Raw genomic sequence first — 21,710 nt, 5'->3', positions numbered from 1 at the left:
AAATATCACTTATTTATATATTTCATAATTTTCAACAATTATAATAATTAATAATTGTTTTAATGGTTTACACTTCAGTACTTGCGATTGTGTACTATACAAGAGCGTATTTATATACTATAGTTAATACAATATTTTATAGAGGTATCACACTAAATATGTATAGACATATAATTTAAATTGAAATTACTGAAACAACAAATCAATCTTCGCAGTCGTGTATCACTAAATTTATAATATATACTATATACTTTTATAGTAGTCTATTCAAAAATTTAATGGAATATTGCGTTAACGTATTTTCGCGTGATTAATTGTTCGTAATCATTTTCGTCGTTTAAAAGTGTGTATGTATAGTTACATATCACATCTCACAGGTGTCTGAATTTAATTGTATCTTTAGCTGAGTCTGCATTTCGGCGTCTGTATTTACGTGCGACGGCGTAAATAAATCGAAAAGATAATCGTTTGAAGTGAGTACTAAGATAAACCGTTAATCCGTCTCGATTTTCGAAGTCATTAAAATCTTCACGTGTATCAGTAAATTCACATAATAGCTTACTGTAAACAAAGCGGCGTGAACGGTTAATATAATTATTATAAATCTCTCCGATTATACGTACGCAGCACCTACGGTGCCAAAACCGATAGAAAGCGAAAGGTCCACAACCGCGGGGCCTACGAGCTACCATACATCAATAAAGTATACTTATATACCATAGTGCCCACGGTGCAGTTCATGCTGCAGATCTGCAGATGTGTTAAAATGTTCAAAACCCGTTTTTTCCGTTATATCAAGAAATTTCAAAATGTTATTCTCTAGTCGTTCCCGCTGTATTATACATATTGCACACATAGGTATAATACCACACATAATAAGTCATGGTCATAAACATTCGAGTGAAAATTTTATTTTCATAACTTTTTATCATTTATTAAATACGACAACAATTCAAAACAATAAATCAATTATACGTATAGTATTCAAAATTAAAGATAATAATATTCAATTCTTATTTTGATGATTGTATTAGACTAATGATGTGTGCGTAAGCCGTAAATATACATTCGTCTGTAAACTAATTAAGTTTTGACACTGAAAGTATTTGTTTTTTTTTTTTCATACCTACATACATTATGTGTATTTTCAGGTAGTCTGTATCGATTTTATAGATTGAAAACTTAGAAACATAAAAAAATTAAATTAAATTAAAATGCATATTGGATTTGCCGTCAAGAAAATATTAATTTTACAAAAATAATTTTGTGTAGAAGTATCAAGAGATTTAAATAAAAAAATCAACATTATTTTATATTTCAGCTTGAAGCATACAATATGTAGCTCAAAAATCAAATTTTAAAATATGTATTAAATTTATTTCTATACTGTTTATACTTTTTATTATCATATAATTTATTTAAAAGTTAGTAGATAAAATAATGGGTTCTTAGTTCTTATAAATTATCAAAAAACTAATTATGTTTTCTATTTTTTAGAATACGATATCGATTTAACATCTGAACCGTAATATTTAAATATATTAGTAAATAATAACCATTGCACATGGATCGTCGGCGGGGTCATTATTTATTTACCGTATCGTGAGTCGTAAAAATCTGTATATTTGAAATATTATACACAAGTCGTATAACTAATGCGCGTGCGATATGCAGTACACACACATTTAAAATAAAAATATATTTAAAAGTATACTGCTATGGCAGCGATAGGTACCTACGTGACAGACAGTCGAACTGAAGTGAAATACCCAAAATGCCTTTGGGCGCCGCGGCAGCAACGCTCGCCTCTGGGGCGCGATCTATCTACACGCACTTTCTTTTTCAAGTTCATGATTACCGGGTGAAAGAGAGAGTGGTTTTTTCGGGTAGTAATACCGGCTATACGGCGTTCTATCGATCACTACAATGAATGGATAATTTTTTTTTAGTTTCATCTACATTGCGGTCCTCCTCCTCCTCGCGATCGTCATATTATTATTACCATCATTATCCTGACATTGGCGGCCCTTCAATGTTGCAGTAGTACAGGTGTAAATAAGAAAAGAAAAATGCATAAACGGTTTATGACGGATAATGACGATGGCGCAATAACACGTACGCCTCTCAAATGTACACATACATTTACTTCTGCTATACATTATATTATTAAACTGTCGATTGTTATTCTCATCCGGTCACTCGTTAAATGATAATCAAAATATTATCATTGCATAGCGATACCATCGAAACATAGAAACACAAATGTAAACCAAAAGAAAATGGTCACCAATTGCATTTTTGCTTTGTCAGAAAACCGATAATGTCCTACGTGTCGTGAACACGTATATACAATGCACATCGTTTGTTAATAATATTATATTTATTAATTTATTTTAAAAAAATACGGGATGTTGCCCAAAATTATAAACATTACATTAAGAATATAACTTATAATTATAAATATATATATTATATACAAGGTATACAAGTAAATAATATAAGTGTTACAAATCAATTATTTAGGATCATGTACAGTAGAAGTAATTCATATAAAACGATGAATCTTTGTGATAATTCACGTCATTCTAACAAATTGGAACTCAAAAATCCTAATCCTGGTTTGTTAGCTTCAACTCTTCTGCTAGTCAGAGAAAATCAAAGGGAATGAAGAACTGGAAGATAGAGTAGCAAGGTAAATTCTCAATCTTAAATACATAAGCCGGAAAACTTTAAGAACTATTGCTGAACACGCTCTATTTGTTTATTCAAACATATTTTATTATTATATTTAGTGAAATTTACATCGAAACTCGATGCCCCTCTCATCGATCAACAACTTGGCTGTGTAGATTTTACTTTTGTGTATTTGAACACTCGTATATCACATAAGCAAACACGTTCCCATTATATACGCAATTGCATTTATATAATATTACATATCTATGTCGATAATAAGGTATATAATATAACATTATTATATTGTGTTATTCCGGGGAAAAATATACGTTGTGTACTTATTACTTATTAATGATCCAAAAGTTTCTCTCAGATATAGCGATGTTATCGTGATATAATATTATAGCGTACCGAACAAAAACTTCTCGTGACTATATCACGCGTATTATTTATATACATATATATATATTTACATGAATATAAAATATATACTGTACGAGTACGAGTAACAGTGAAAATTGTGTGCACGTATACAAAGAACTTGTCGAAGAATCGGTCAAACGAGAGGTATTTTCGACACAAAGACTTCCGTGTGTGTGTGTGTATTATTTTTAAATATGTTTTAACAAGTATATGAAAAGCTTGTCATTATAAGTATACTTATCACACGTAACATAATTATGTCGTATAGGTTAACTATACGAGTACACTATAATATTATAGGTATAATTATTGAATATTCGAATTTATTATTTTTTCGTGTACGAATCATTAACTTAAGTTGAGTATCTTGTAATTTTTTGCTCGGTTCTAAAATATCATTAACTTTAATATTTAACATCTTAAAAATCGATTTTCCACCTACAGATTAAATTTAATTACTGCCTAATTTGTATTCAAAGGAAACAAGTTTTTATTCCGTGAATTTCTATTTATTTTTATATTTAAACAGTTTTTGTCAAGAAGATTGGGTGATAATATATTTAAGATAGTACGTGGAATATATGCAATTGGATAAATTTAAAATTATAAATTCTAAAGTCGGTATAGTAATTAAATATATCTTTATATTTATTATTCCATTAAATAAATTAGAATCGTACTTCACGTTAATGAACCAATCGAATGTAAGTTATATAAATTAATAATATTTTTAATTTTATGTCATCTATTTCTAAATCTGATAAAAGAAAGTAGCAATAAAAATTTAGTAAAACCAGCACCTTATCGCTGGTTAATAATCAGCAATCGTCTAATTAATTTTTACATCGTTTTATTTAAGTTTTTTATTTTTAGTAAATTTTTATAAAGATATATTCAATATATTATCATAGAAGACATAGTATACACTGTCGCATATCTAGATAAAGATAAAAAAATTTTCAAAATAATATAATATATTATTAAGACACTCTCACTCGTGGATTTCTAAAAAATTCTGTGTATTTCATGAAAATCAAACGTGATTTGGTTTGATAACAAATGAAAAAAAGTTAATTGTGCCAATAACACAAATTTGTAATTTTATTATCATTCTCGAAATTTATTTCTTTATTTAGCCATGAATATAATATTATAGCGAACGGCATTAAACCTTTACTATACGATTTTATAAATCATTTTCTTTTTTACGGATAATATAAATATTATGATAGCGGCGTGCTGCATGGTAGATAAGTACAATATAAAATTACAGCATAACAATAATGGTTACCGATAGGATTAAAAAAAAAAATCCAACTCTAACAACAACAAATATAATGATAATATATTATAATGTACCGATAAAACTGTGAAGAGCATCGAACAAATAATATGAACATAATGCCGAACACGCGTTCTGTATTATACTACACCGTATTATAATAATTTATAAATAAGAGCCCGTGAGATAATTTTGATGATTTTTTTTTGCAGCCTTGACAACGAGGTACGTACGGTAAAATTTTTACCTGACATAAGTAAACGTTAGCTCCTATCTGCCTAATAGGTACGTATCGCAATTAATATTTACGATGGAGATGAGCATAAACAATTCAATTCTTTTTCAGTTGTGCTTTCGTGACACGTCAACATTATTTTTTTTTAAAACGACAAATTGTAAAAATCGCGTAAATTCATCGAGCTAATGGCAAAACACGTGCGCAATACGAAAAAATTTCGAAACCGGTCATCCATATTGGGCCTAACTAATAGGTACCTACGCTTATTTCGCGCAATTAATTTTCTCTATAAATAATAATTATTACTAATAGCTATTGTAATGATCAGCACAATTATTTATAATATTGTGTAGGTACTATGGCCGACATTAGTATTTTAAACTCGCCCGTTTTTCCCATAAAAGGGTGCCCTTCAATCATAATATACAGCTGTGTTCTAATTTTTTTTTCTGCTCCTATTCGTGTTTGTAAATGGGTGCACAAGTCCTTCAAGTCTTACGCCAATTTTGTGTTCTATTGTTTAATTTATGGTTTCTTGCATACAGTATTAGTGATGGTCCGAACAATGTTATCAAATAACATATACTTATATAGTTACATAGGATATACCGCTCTCTATTTACCATGGTCCGAATGATATATATATATATATATATATATATATATATACATTTAGATATGTATGGACTAATAAGAGTATTTCTCCTTGACATCAGACATGAATAAATAAGAATTTCAAAATTTCGTTTGTAATATTTTTTTATCATATTTGGTCAAAAACATAATAAACTCGAAAAATATAATATTAATTTTCAATCAATTTGTTATATACATAAATATCCAAGGGGTATCACATTATTTTATTCTTATCTCATTAATTATTTAATGCAACAACAGTAGTAATATAACTATGAAGGAAACCTCCTAATAATAGTTTAATCATGGTTATTAATCATCTTTTAAATTAAAGTAGAGAATGTATTTTATAACTATTGGTGTAATTCAGTTTCTTATAATTATGTATTCTTTATTTAAAACCTCATTTACACTTTTGCTTACGTTTTAAATTTCAATTACAACAACTTTTTATTATACCAGCTGCGTGCTTTCAAAATATATGTTTTTAAGTGTCTATTTTAAAATTAGTTGGTATATTATACATTAATATATTATTATTAATTAATGGTTACAAATAATATTATGAATACAATTTTTAGATTTACTGTTATTATTGATTAATTGTATAAAACAAATTTCTTTAATAAAAAATTTTCTGTATTGTGTATTACAGGTATAGGTTAAGATTTTACTATCAATTATTATAATGTGAATTATACATACATAATACAATATTATAATATACAGTAAAGTGATCAATGCTTTTACACTTTCGTATATTATATTATGTACACGCAACAGTGTAACACGCCTATGAACAAACAATGAAACTTCTAGTTCCAAATAACGTAAAACTCTTGATAATGGACATTCTTTTTGAGTTGGTCAATGTTCGCCATAATATTACGGAGGTTTCACTATACAAAAACATACACATACACATTATAAGCACGAAATCGTAATAGAAATATTCGTGACTTCTATTTACTGTAGTATAATATATATATATATATATATATATATATATATTTTATACCTACACAGTGCCTAGTTTTTTTATATATACCATTAAAGTAAATCTAGTTTTAACAATGCGATGTCATTATAATGCCCGAGTATTTTTTTTAAATTTTATCTTATATCCAACGGTTTTAAGGTTTTTTATCTTGTCAAATATGCCGAATAAAACAACGGTATATTTTTCTCAATTCCCAGTAATTAAATATACCTACCTAATACAGGTTAGTCGTCTTTTATAATATATTTGAAGAAGATGTTAGCACACTATTTGTTTACTCTCTCTGACTCACGTGCAACATAGCAAACTTTTGTTCTGCTGAACCAAATGTGTGTTGTTAGCTTTAGTATAAGAATGATTATCGATTTGTTATCGAATTTAAGCTTTTAAACCTTATCTATGTTTGGGGCATATACCGTTTTCGCCAATATGTGAAATGACAGATTCCACCATCGCTCGTTTCCGCCACTTTAAAAAAGGCTCGATTCCTGTTTCCGCCAATCCACCTGCTATGGTAAAATTATTATAGTATATACCATATTAATTGAAAAATACATAATATTTTGTATTATCTAGTTTTAATATAAATATAATAATTAAAATAATTAAAAAGTCATAATATTTTGTTAATTTTGTCTGGACATTTTCAACCAAAATTTTTAAAAATATATTTGTATTTAGGTGTGATTTTTAAAACTGTTGGTTAAAGTGTAAATGAAATGATTCACAATTGTTTGTAGTTAGACTTAAAGTCACTATCATACATGTCCATAAAGTAAAATATTCCATATTTTTGGTAAAAAAAAAAATTTCCTCCAACAATATGGGCATGTATGACAGAAAGTTTAAATCAAACTACAAACAATTGTGAATCATTTCGTTTACACTTTAACAGTTTAACCAATAATTTTATAAGTAATTATAAGTATATTTTTAAAAATTTTGATTGAAAATTTCCAGACGGACACTTACATTAAAATAAATAGCGCCAATTTAAATATTCCGAATACACAAAAAAAATAACTCTACTTTGTTAAAATGTGCTAGGACTAGTAAAGCTATAACTGATATTAAAAATAAACTAATATCGCGTTATTCGTACTTGAAGTATGTTGTATTTAATTATGCTAATTAAATTACTACAAAATATTATGTATTTTTATATGAGTATAATATATTTATCAATATGCTATGTTGTCATATTATATATAAACCATGTACAATTTTAAGTTAAAACTTAAATATAACTTAAAAATAATAGGAATAATACACCAATTAATATGGAATATATTATAGTAATTTTATCATAGCAGGTAGATTGGCGAAAACGGAAATCGAAACTTTTTTAAAGTGGCAGAATCGGTCGTTTCACATTTTGGCGGAAACGAGTAATTCCCCTATGTTTGTACGTTAGCATATTTACCTACAATATTATAATTTTTCTACGATATATTATAAATATTTTAAATTGCAATATTTTTATAGATATCTACTCATTGCTTACAAAAAGTAGTTAATGTACAAACGCAGATTATCTTCTTAACTTTAAGTTTGATAATAGGACAATAACCACTCTAGTAATCAATTTAAACACATACGGTCAATTCTGTTGGATGCGAATTTACCACGACAGGCGTCAGATAAAGAAAACAAATTATGTGCTGACATTCTTTTAACACTGTAAAAGCTGTAGGCGTAAATACAAGCTCTAAACATTTTAATTCATCAGCTATTTGTTTAATGCAGTCAAATATCACCGACGAAATAATAAAAAATTGTCATTCTTATATCAAAATACTTTATGCATGAACAACACATATAGTCAAGACCGCTAACGGAATAAAACGTCGATAGGTATAATTTATAATCTTTGCTAAACGGTGATTTCACTATTCTTCGAAAAATTTACGTGCTCGGAACTATAATATAATATGTACATCGTATCCTGGAGACAATATTTTAGTGAAATAAATTAATTACAAAAAGAAAAATGCTAGCTTAGGAAAAATTGGAGAAATTTAGAAAAGAACGAAGATCACATTTTTTTCAATCCCGATTAGCAATGTGATTTTTTTCTATTTTTAATTATCATTTCAAACCGGTTGTCGGCACACAGAGACGTCACATCAAAAAACTAGTTCAAACCATTACCTATTCTTTATTATTTATAGGAAAAAAGTGTAATAAAAAAAAAAAAATTAAATCACATTATTTTAAGGTCAATTTTAGTTGCAAATAACATTTCGTTACTGTATGAGTTTTTATGTTTATATTATGTATATTTTATATACGCTCGTATTTTGTTGATAATCGAATGCCAAACCAAACCAAACCATTGATAAAGCAATAAATAGGAATTAATATAATATAAATGTTGGTTTGCTTTATTTAACAGTTATATATACAAATTATATTAAATTTATAACGTCACATAACACATTTAATATATTACACGTAATTTAAAAATAATACACCGTAGTGTAATAAAAAATATTAACTGACCTCTAAAGTACAATTGTAACCATTGGAAACTAGATAGTTTGAAACTGGATACATAAATACACACAAGAGAAATTAATCTTTATCACCTGAAACAAATAAATAAATACTTATTAATAAATTACTAGGTACGTCAATGTTTTTATCAATTGGTAAAATAAAGTAATGCATAAAAGTTTTATCGTTATAATCATTATTATAATAATTTAAAATGTATATTAACCTGCGTACGCATATAATATTAATAATATATTAATGATATTATATTATGTTAATAGAACTCAGTAATAAAATTATATTTGTGGTTAGAATTATATCTAAAATATTTGAATTTTTTCTGTTTAAATATCAATGTGTCACTTAACATTTTAAAGAAATATTCTAAGGATTTCAGTCATTGTTGATTACGATAACGTCTGTATCAAACAAACTTAATTTTATGACGTATTAACCTATTCAACCTATTGTATAGTAGCTATTCAAATTTGTAAATAATTCCTTTTATTAAAACAACACACGAAACGAATGTTATTTAACCAAAGTACAATATACAATAACAACACATTCTGAGTTATAAGATACATTCCACGAATTTACTTAATACGTCGTATATACGATTTACGGACTTTAAAAGTAATAGGTTTATCGAGGAATAATAATTTAAATTATGTGCCACCGTAGTACTTAATCTAAAACGTCCTTGAATATTAAATCGTGGCTGATGGTCGTCCGCCATAATATTCTGACCGAATGTAAAGCTCTTTTTTTTTTTGTTGTAATCGCGCACTACAGCTACATAATATTATCCACAACTCACAAGTACGTATACATTAATATACATTGGTATAATAACAATACACTCTTGAACGAGGGAATTAAGATTGATTACGAGCGGTATCATGTATTGTAATTCAAAAAGTTCGTCCAAATGTAAAATGTACAGACAATACAGAGTGATTCACCAAACACACATCTGGATTTTAACTTATATGGATTTATTCAAATGTCAAACTTTATAATTCGAATACAATATGAATACAGTAAAATGGGGATTAACATGTTCGATGAATCACCCTGTAGACACCCACCTGTCTGTCCACCTATTTTCCCGGCTGTACACTTATACATTATCGTAATGGTCGACTGGGAAACATCAAAAAAATGCATACCTATAGGCTTCGTACAAAACCACATCTTATCTACGTACGTATGTATGTAAGGACTAATCGCGAAGACGAGTGTAATTTTCTAATTAAGTAGAATTATATATATTTTAATATTATATAGTATGTGCTATATAAGAAAATAAGTATGTGGTTGTAACCGTTTTATGTTTTTTTTAAACACAAATTTATCAATAATACATAGTACAAAATTCATAGCTTTGCATGTATAAAAAACTTTTTGTCGTTTAGTTTTAGAATAAATTTGTATCGACTTAGAGAACACTCAATATCAAGATGAGAAGAATTTCATAAGTACATGCAACATATGTGCAGTAGACATTTCCATTAAAAAGATGTCGTACCATGTGTATTATTTCCGTAATGAGCACTATAAAATTTTATATTTTGCTTGAAATTTAAAAACTATTATAAATTACTTCAAAATTAATATATCACCTACAAGAGACCATGGTAATATTAAATTAAAAAAAGAAACCTTTAAATCTGATAACAGGTTAATTCATTCTAATATCAAAAATCACAGAGTAAAATGAACTCTTCAAAAATTGATATGTTATGCGTTGTAAGTCAGAGGCAACATACGTACGACCATACACATCCTCTCTTAATGTCTCATTAATTCTACAGTGAATACATTATTCGTCTGATTTTATTTAAAAGGAACCGAGTATTAATAAATTATTCTCACAAATAAATTATAACATTAAATTATTACAAGTATAACATGTTTTAAGATTAACTTATTCGATAAGAAATTTATTTAATTTGAAATTATTGTATAAAATACAAATCTAATACACTCGTTCATATAAAAAATTTTATTTAAAATATTAAAATTATGTGAAAATAAAATAAAATTGTTTTACTTAAAAAATCTTGAGAAGTAGATAAATTATTATTCATGGATAGGTTTCGCAAGCTAGTTAAAAGTATCTATACGGTAGGCACATGTAGGTGAATATTGATAACCATTTAGTTGTATGAAAACGCAATTAATTAATATTACTATAAAAAATTCGACTTATCGTTTAACAATGTGCATATCATAATAAATAATGTTTATACATTTTAAGATTATAAAATCCAAACGATACTATAAGTTGCATCAAACTCGACGTTATGCAATCTACGCGGATTTGTATCATAAAATTATAACTCAGTTGAATCACACTTTAATTTAAACTTTTATAATAACATTTATTATACATTAAATATTACGTATTTATTATTGTTATAATCGTATATGGTCAACAATTCCACCGTATGCTATAGGGCCTACAACGTGAATGCTTTACGTAAATTGTTTAACTTTGTAAAGTACGAATATAATGTTACATTGTTCCAGATATGACTACAATGAATGAGCACCAAAGTTAAAGATTTTGTCACTCGTGTGAAATAAAAAATTTTTCCAAAAAAGGAGATCAATCATTACATATTTTTATTTTTACTACGAGTACATAATATTTATTATGTAAGTACTTAATTAAAGATATGGTATCAATATCTTTAAAAATATTTCTTTTTAAATTCTGAATAGTGCGATGGATTATGTATTAGTTCTACACTTCTACGATGATTTGTTTGAGTTATTTTTTATTTTTGTTGATCTTAACTAAAATAAAAATAAATAATTTTAATAGCAATGTATAAATATTAAATACATTATAATAAATTCTGCTTAAAAGAATAGGCTGACACCTGGCAGACTCAGCTCAGAATTTTTTTCGTATACAATTATTTATTATTACATTTAAATTTAGTTAGGACATCTTCTGTATATCAGAGCAATTTATCCATTTTTTTTTTTTCAATATTATTATAATATGTTTATTTTTTAAACGGTATACATGTGGCACAATAGCTTAATTTTAATTTTTTTTTTTCATATCGGTTCATTGAACGACCTTATCAGTTTTTATCAATGTCGTTTCACTTAAAAAGGGTAGAGAATATCTTTCACACTACTATCCTCTTTCTCTAAAAAAGAGAATCTTTACTTGTGTGGTATCACTTCTAACAGAGTGGGTGTCTTTGGCGATGCAGATGGAGCAATTGGAACGAAGACGAGGTAAGACTACGAATTAGTATTTTGTTTTTGCACTATACTAGGTTCGAATCGATGATCACGCGCGTCATGTCCAGCTGTGTGACTATTGTACCACTATGCCCATGATTTTAGACCATTTAGTAAAATACGAGAAAAACTTTCACGTTTTAATTTCGTTTAATAATATAATACTTTATGGTAGAAGAAAATGAATAGGCAATTGAGCTGTTTAAAATTAGAATACGTTAATCACGTATCCACATAATATTTTCAACAATAATTATTATTAATATGGAAATAACTACGTTTTAGCTGTACTTAGTAAAATAATATTTAATTATATTGTACAATATTTCGAATAAAACCATTTCATTCACACGTTTTTAATATCGTAAATTCGTAACATAATATAATATGTATTATAACTAGAGCGCGGATTTTTATGCACTTAAAAGTATCGAAATATGCCATATAATATGCAGTAAAAATCATGAAAATATGCAGTCAAAATTATTAAAATATGTAATTTATTTTTAAAATTGTATTTATTATTAAGATGAATAATCATATTTTTAAAGACTGAGAACGAACGTTCGACGTCAACCGAAGTTATTGGTGCATATTTCAAGTTTATGTTGTAATCGATTATTTATCTTATAACTAAATATATATATAAATTATTATGAAATTTAGTTTTAATTTTTCTACTTGACAAAATATTATTTTATACATTTTTTTAAATTTTCGCTTCAATATGCAATAAATTTTGAATTTTTCCAAAATATGCAATAACCTTTAAATATGAAGAAATATACAAAAAAAATTTTATCATTAGCTTCAAATTATGATGATTCGTGGAGATAACTGACAAAAATCCAAAAATATTAAAAAGAAAAAAATTATGCAATTGCATAGAAATCCACGCTCTAATTATAACTTATAAAGTTATTTGTTTTCAGATTGTTACGCACAAATGAATTGCTTTTTACGTTATCGGGAATTCAATTTTTTTTTTAAATACCTATAAGTATACTTGACATTTAAGGTTTATTTATTTTTTTATCATCAATATAAATAATGAACATGTTTTTTATGCGAAACAAAATGAATACATTACGTATTAAAATTTAATAACAAGTTATTTTTTTATGAAATAGACAAAAAACTTACATAAACATTATTGTAACACATAATATATACCTATTTATGTATTATATATTTTTATATGGCTTATATTTTATACGATGGGTAGGAATTTTTTGGGAAAAATCGTACTAGTCACGAGCCACCACAAATGACGATAAAAAATAAACAACAAAACAACAGTTACCTATTTTATCAACGGAAGAATGACATGATAGCAACAATACTCAATTTAATCGAAATAATTTCAAATACGATTTTTTTCTTCTATGGTTATTTAAACAGTTACATCTGTCAAACACGTATTTTTTATTAGGTTTTGTTAAATAAAAAAAATAAATTAAATAGATTAAATTATTTTATTCCTCAAACTATAATTGTGTTATAACTATAACTTGTTAATCATAATAGAATAAATTTTCATTATTAGAATATCACGTTAAAATCACAGAATATTGAAATTCTGTTACTGAATGATATAGATATTAAAAGTTCACACACGACGTAAAACTTAAAACGACTTTTAAATAATTCAGCTTACAGTACATACTACTTTCATAGGTGATTGTTGATAAAATATTTGGTAACTATATATATATATATATATGTAATATATCTAGTTTAAATTATGCTAAACATTAAGGTGAAATTTACAAACAAAGCAACCGACGTTTCAACGAAACAAGTGTTGTAAGTCTATAGTAAAATCGAAACAAACGTTTTCAAAATGTATAATTTGTAAATTATAGTTCTGAAATTAATTATATAATAAGTGGACCATTTATAAACGCTTATATTTTGTTTAACCAATTGTTTTTATATAAAGGTCATATAATTATGTCTGTGCATACCTATACGTATAACTAATGAGTTCTTACTATATGAGTACACACTACACATTATAAAAAATAAAATATAGAATTTATGTCGTTTCTTTTTATTAACTCTAACATGTTCATATAGTAGATTCAAAGTAATATAAGTGACAAAGTTTTAGATTATTTGGTATTATTATTTCATCTGAATTGTTATATGTGTAACATTTTTTGTATAAATTAACGCATTTAATAGAATGTAATAAAATTATTAATATTGATATTTATATGGATTATAATTTAGTAGGTCATATACATGCTACGAATATAAATAGGCACTTGGTCGTTGACCAGATATCTGTTGGAAAAATTAGATTATTAATTGTCGTTCAAATTTTATAATTTATAGGTTTGATTCACGTAAAGAAATTATTCAATAGAGTGAGAAATACTCTGTACGTGTGGATGTGTGCCTACTATAAAAGTTTTAAAATCAATTTCGACAATTCTGTTTTACACGTTACATGCGCCAAAACGTAAATATTCGATCTCGTATTCTACTTATTTTATTTATGATAATGGTATGTCAATGAGTTTAAATTAATCTAATATTGCCAATAATGTGTGATTGGTGGAAAGGAAGGGCTGATAAACAAAAACATATTTTATTGCACATAATGTAGACCAATACTATGTGGAAAATTCCGCGGCTTAAAACACTTCATATATAATATGAGCACAAAAGGTTTTCGACATTGCACTAGCAATATATTATCTATAATGCGCGTTGCACTGATGATGCGATATCCAAGGTATAATAACAATATATAGGTGTGAGCCAAACGAAGAGAAAGTCAAACAATCGACGTTGTATATACATATCACGAACGGAAACAAGTAAACTGAAATAAGTGTTTCCTCGTGCCTATTCCATAGTGTAACATATCATATTATTATACTGTCCGATAGATATGTTTGTCCATTTGTATGTACCATTATAATATAGGTACTAACTTTTATTCCGTTTTATAAGGTATATGATGTTTTAAATGTTGATCCCGTTTATCTCGTTAGGTAAAAAATAAAAACTAATATTAATTCTGAGATGACTCTATAAAATATGTACTATACTGAATAATTCGCACGTTTATATAAATTTTTTTGACACATAATTGTATTACGATCTCCGAAAAGTCTAATAGGTTCTCATTAAAGTTTCGAAGTATAATGAAATCGACTTTCGTCAACGTGTCAAGCTATTATTATTATCGTTATGATACGCCCGTATAGTCTGCAAATGATTGTTTTAAGAATTTTAAGGTAGTCATTTGTTCAAAAGATCTATCACAAACTGTGAAAATTGTATTTTTTTTATTCATCAATTATTTTTATCAATTATTAAATTAAATATTTTATTATTATTTTTCAGTTATCTTAGATATTTATCATTATAATTTTAAGACTCATCAAGTTATCAAGATTTTACTATCAACCTATCTTTGTATAATAAAGCAAACACATAAACACTTGATTTTCCAACACTCGCCTTAATCAAACTCAGATTTATTTAGTTTAGCTAACATTTTCATGGATAATAATGTATTTTAAAGAAAAATAATAAAGCTAAATTAAAATTAAAAACCAGTTCATTATTTCGCTCAAAAATAAATCATTATATCATTATTATAATTATATAATATGGTGTATTAATATTATTAAATACTTAAAATTGTATAGAGAATATATTAAAAAAATAAATAAATAAATACTCATAAAACCAAAATACTACTATTAATATTTGGGTTTCATTTTCTCTGAATTTTTGTATTAACATATAGCGTATGTGTATACCTACAAGAAATACCAAACATAGTCATCAGAATTTTCATTTCGACTTCTAACGTATCGGTCACATAAACTCACATTTTATTGAAAAATACCACGTGAAAATGTCGGATTATCAACTATCACTTCGTCTGACAACTTCACGTTATTGCGTTAGCATTATGATACGATCACTTATCAACCATGGACTAAAACTCTTAAACAAATCAACCGAATTCGCGTTATAGCCATAGTATATCCTTAAATCATAAATTTAATTACAGATATACGTAAGTGATTTTCCTTATCCCTGGCCCGTTTTTTGAAGAAATCTGCACTCAATCGTCCTCGTTCTAACAGGCAAGAACTTAATTATTATATAATGTAATGAATAAATTACATTTATAAAATTTTAAAGTCTTTATAATTGTTAGTATATCGTCATTATGAATGAAACAATTGAACCATAGAATAAAAAATAAAAAAAGTTAATAAATTTATTCTGTTGTTTAACATGCGTATCCAACTGTATATTTTGGCGTTGCCTATAAATTTAAGTAGCAATAAGATCATTCATAAATAAAAACATATCCCTTGGGAGCTGTGTTTGTACGGACGATTGTAAATTGTGTCCATGGTGAGCCGATGGAAAAAATAGTTAAATGAATTATACCCCGTATTTTTTAAAATGGATATAGTAAATTGAACCCATTGTGACCTTAAATTCATCGATATTTATTTTAAATACTGTTATTCATTTATTGGTGTAAAACTCGAACATTTAGCATTTTAATTTTTATGAAATTATCAATATCAATGACTTTACGTAAGTAATATTTAAGTTAATTATTTGTAGTGCAGCATAACACTCTATGGATGTATGTATGAGATTTAGCCAGGAAGAAAATTTGGTTACAATCTATGAAAATTATAAATTTTCTAATTAAAACATGAATTGTTTGCAGGTGAAACAAAGTAATGATGTAGTATAAAATTTATATATTATAAAATTTTATTTTCAAAAAAAAATTGAGATTAATATGAAATTTTAATTTAAATATGTTAGCTAATTTGTCAACAAACTCAAACCTATTTATTTGGTTATTTTCATATGTTTTGTCCATTAACGTCTTTTTATAAACGATTTTCTATGCCTATTTTTTTTTTATATATGACAATATTTGTTTATATAATAATTATCATCATTTAAGCTACAAACAATTCGAACACCAATAATTATAAATCTAACATACAATTCGATTGTTATGACTTTTAATTTTTATCTGCCACACGCAATATTCAGATACGCTGATTAGGTTAACCTGATCTAAGTCTTGATCAAACAATTGGTTTTGAAACTTTTCAGAATTATCATCCTATTAAATCTATACTATTTATAATATTTAAATCAATATACATATACACAGTAATCTAGTTGAAAACAAAAATAATGGTGATGACGAACTGCAGTCAAAAACGATAACACATTAAAAAGTTGTATAATATAACCATCGGATGTCTAAGACCTACAGTAATCCGTATAATATTATTATTATTATATCATCGTGATATAAAGACGGTTGCGTCGTTCAAAACTGCATACTCCCAAGTAATATATTATTATTGTAAAAATAATTTTCTTGTCTTCCTATCACATGCCTTTTTTATCAGATTGTGTATATTCTTAATCTCTTTACCTATAAACGTGACGTTTAAATTGTTAAATTGATATTTTTTTTTTTTACTTAATAATAATATATTAATGTTTAGTCGCGTCGGTTGAATTTATTGCATAATATTTATGTATACTTTTTTTTTTTTTTGAAGAATTATTCATAAATCGATCGTCTATTATAGGGATAATAGTTGTTTTTCCTGACGTAATATAATTTCATCGACAACGCGAGTTCATAAACCATTAATTATTTACTGCAGTGGTTTGGAATATTTAATGATTTTTTTTTTATTATTATTATATAAATATATACATTCATATTCATACACCCTATTAAATATAAAGCATTTGCGATGTTTTTTTTTATGTAAATTTATGTTTTATTTACAACTTTAAAAATGTCCATTTTTTATACCAACGGACGAGTATTCATTATATACATAATATAGTTGTAAACCTATATAAAACGCATAAAATTCATCATCTGTGGCTGATACATAAACAGCAACACATAATAATATATACACAGCTACACAGGTATTATAATGTCGAAATGTGCATATAAATTGCATAACAAAAATCATAAATTATTAATCGTGTACAAACTGAATTAAATACGGGCATGCTGTTGAATTCGACTCCGTTGCAAACGACTTGGATCAAATTTCATTTTTTCCAACAATTTTATTGTATTATAATCTCCAGTTAAATCGAATAGTGTATAGAGTTACATAATATCGTACATTATACTATATCTTATTGTATATAATATATAATGCATCTGATGATGCCGCGGTCGTTAATTATTGGATAACCGCGGTGCAATTAATGTGTACGCCGTCGTAATATTGTGATGATGGCTATTTGAGAACAGGGCACCCATTATATTATACAGAAATGTATACCTACGAATTTAATTTGGTCGAAAATCATATCAACGTTCATTATTCTATATATATATATATTTACATAAAACAGTAATGACCAAACGTATATTATATCATGTACAGAGTTACGAAAGACGATTATAAAAAACTGCAGCACGCGTATAAAACATATTTTATCATATTATACAACACGCTCACAATACTAAACCAACTACCACCTACCTACAGTAATTAACGTCATTGTTCTTTTGGTGCATTACTCGTCTCGAGCATGCACCAGATAATAATAATATATAATACATATATTCTATGTATAATATTCTGAAGTAGTCATAAGATCCTACGTTATACATAATTTACTTACCTACATTAAATATATTATGCTAGTTAATTTTTTTTTATTTTTACACAAAAAAGCTTTTGTTATCATAACATATCATATTATATTATACAAAACATGTATTATATAAATCCTTAATGAGTACAATTATTTATATCACAATAATGACCGTTTGGCCGTAAAACAACCAAGTATAGTTATAGGCCGCGATAACAGGTCACCGTTTCGCTTTGACAAACGTCCGTGTTATAACATACTTTGGCTTTGGCGAATTTTCCATTGTATCTAAGTATAATGTGTATAATGTATTTATACTATCTATCAAAAGATTTTGGGTTAATAAAAATTGTATAGTTACATTTTTTATTCATCTAGATAGATCAGTTTTTAACAACACTGTAATATATTCATATTAAAAACAATTTTAAAAATCGTCACCTGAGCTGGAGACTAGTAAAATTAACATACATATTTTATATACACGAAATCATACAAATAGTACCTAATTATCCTAATTCATAAAAACAACATTTTAGAATTATTTTCATTCTTATGGTGTTTTTGTAATTTTTTTTTTTTTTTAAACTAGTATCTGAGTTGTAAAGTTGAAGATATTCAACATTTAGAATTTAGATAAAGTATTACCGATATTTTGTTAACTACGCAGATATTTAATATACAAAATACGACACAGTATAATGTAAACCTGCAAGCTTTAAACCATACCCACAATTATTATGATATAACAAGTCGACTCTTTGATCGCAGTATCTCGTGTATATTATTAAAAATTATTATTTTTAGAGATGTCCTATCTATGTATATATTATCTATTTTTATAACGATATAATATTATCGTAACTATCATTATACATTTGTCGGTCGCGGTCGGTAGTTTTTGTGATCACGGCAACTGAGAAACATAGGTTTCCGACGACTGAGAAAGTTTACAGCAGCCAACGTAGGTATAAACATAACATCGTACGTACCTATTACTTATACGTATATAGATTATTCTGTTGACAGTTATTGCATTTTAACCGGTTCGAAACAGCGAAAATCTATCAAGACTTGCTGCAACAGCTTGACTACTAGGAACGATAAATAATGATGATTTGAATTTCGCATCGACTATCGGCCATGCGTTTATTTATTTTCGTTCATTTGATCTGTCAGATGCGCAACATCCGCTGTACAAATTGCATAGTAGAACGGTAAAAAAAAAATCAATTTTTCTTTCTTTATCTTCTCTACAGAAACCTCCCATATATTTGAACCGTAACTGTCTAATGTCTATAGAATATTATTAATATTCGATGCAAGCGCATAAATAATATTTAAATTATACAGTGCCACCACGTCACTCTCACTATTTATATCGAGTGGGCCTAAAACTACTAACACTATATAATCTAATACATTATTATAAAATTGTTATTATTATTATATTATGAACCGTTGTGGTTCCCATACGTTTCACCGGGAGTTACAACTTTTTCGAATTGTAACAACTATAACATCAACAACAACAACAGCAACAATAATTATGACGACGGCGGTGCAGCCGGTAATCGCATCCGTTTATCACATCGAGACCACGATTATGTTACGATTTTTTCGTTTTCGTTTTCAATACTATTATCGTTAAAACCATATGTTTATACGGGATGATCCAATTATGTAAATTTTTTTCATAATGTATTTTATATTGTGGCTATATTTTTGTTTTTGAGATACTTATAATATTCTTTAAGCTACAAACATCATATTATTTTCAATTAATTATCAGAAGCAAAATATTTTTTTAGAAAATTTCTAATACAGCAGAATAATTAGATTTTTTAAAATTTTAAGCAACAAAGTTAAAAAAAAAAAAACACTACTACAGAGATAGTGACCATTTGCCAGTTCATCATACACCCACAGTACCTACTACACGACGTTTTATACACCCATTTAATCACACATGTAAATCATTTTATTAACTTTAATTATGGATCGTCGTTGTTAATTTTAATATTGGCGATCGACCACAAAATAAAAATCATATAATTACCAAATCTAACTATATGATAAAAAGAAAAACATGTGTAGAATAATATACTGTATAATGTATACACAGTTATAAATACTATAAAATATAGGTATAAAAAACATTTTTATCAAGAAAACTTGAGAAATCGACTTAAAAAATGATTGTAGCTCTACGGAACGCCCTGTATACTTACATTCCACGTGTTACAGACAGCAAGGCGGCGTTTGTCCCGTGTGAGAAACGAAACGGTACTCGTCGAGAACCGTAGTTTCCCCGAAGACAATGGAGACAGTGGCCCACGTTATTTGCCAGCTCATTACATACTGCAGTGCCTATACTTTTATACAATATTATGTATAATGCGACCGTTTAATTACGTAGGTATGTAGGTATATTGTTATATTATACTAACCATCGTCATCGTCGTCGTTGATTTTAATTCACGAACAGTAAAATCACATAATTGTTGTACTAATTATAATATTAGTATGACGAGCGTAAATTAATAACGTCTATTTTCTACGTATACGACGGAAAAAAAGACTTTCGCGGGAGAATGTAAAAGCATATTATATTATCGTAATATATTATATGCGCTTTTATGATTGTCTCCCTCATACATAATATTATACTGAACGAGAGGCGCAACAGGTATTAAAATTATGGTATTATAACGCACCACTTAACGAAAATAATAATAATAATAATATAAAATTATAAACATGATTTTCAGCCCCAGTAAAGCAATTTCGTCGTATTAGTGTATTACTGTACATATCTTACATATCATAACACGTAAAAAATGACAAGATCAGTCTTTATCACTATATTAAATTAAGCTCAATATTCAAACCATCAGTACAATACCAGAAAATTGGTTGAGTGTCTAATATTTAGTAAATATTAATATAAATAATTACATACCTAATTTATAAATAATAAATTTTACAATTGATAGATAGGTTTAAAATGAGAAATAAACAAAATACAAATTGAAAAA

At 26.8% G+C, this 21,710-nt stretch overlaps 1 protein-coding gene across 4 annotated transcripts in view; it reads right to left on the bottom strand.

The window, feature by feature from the left end:
* The window catches only part of LOC112596271, an 84,885-nt gene that overhangs the window by 42,265 nt on the left and 20,910 nt on the right, over positions 1-21,710 (bottom strand). Inside the window, exons 1-2 of one of the 4 annotated variants that reach the window (XM_025341803.1) lie at positions 8,758-8,846; positions 5,961-6,154 (exon numbers count right to left, since the gene is read on the bottom strand). The exons of 1 other annotated variant lie outside the window; for it this stretch is intronic. The gene's annotated coding sequence lies outside the window, so the exon portion shown is untranslated. Of the gene's footprint in view, positions 1-5,960; positions 6,155-6,671; positions 6,765-8,757; positions 8,847-21,710 lie in introns of those variants that run through there. 2 more of the 4 variants (XM_025341802.1, XM_025341801.1) reach the window with 2 other exon arrangements.

This window comes from Melanaphis sacchari, unplaced genomic scaffold, assembly GCF_002803265.2.
Source record: "Melanaphis sacchari strain LSU unplaced genomic scaffold, SCAv2.0 Contig31_pilon_pilon, whole genome shotgun sequence".
NCBI classification, from domain to species: domain Eukaryota; kingdom Metazoa; phylum Arthropoda; class Insecta; order Hemiptera; family Aphididae; genus Melanaphis; species Melanaphis sacchari.
This window is presented reverse-complemented; position numbering and strand designations above follow the sequence as displayed.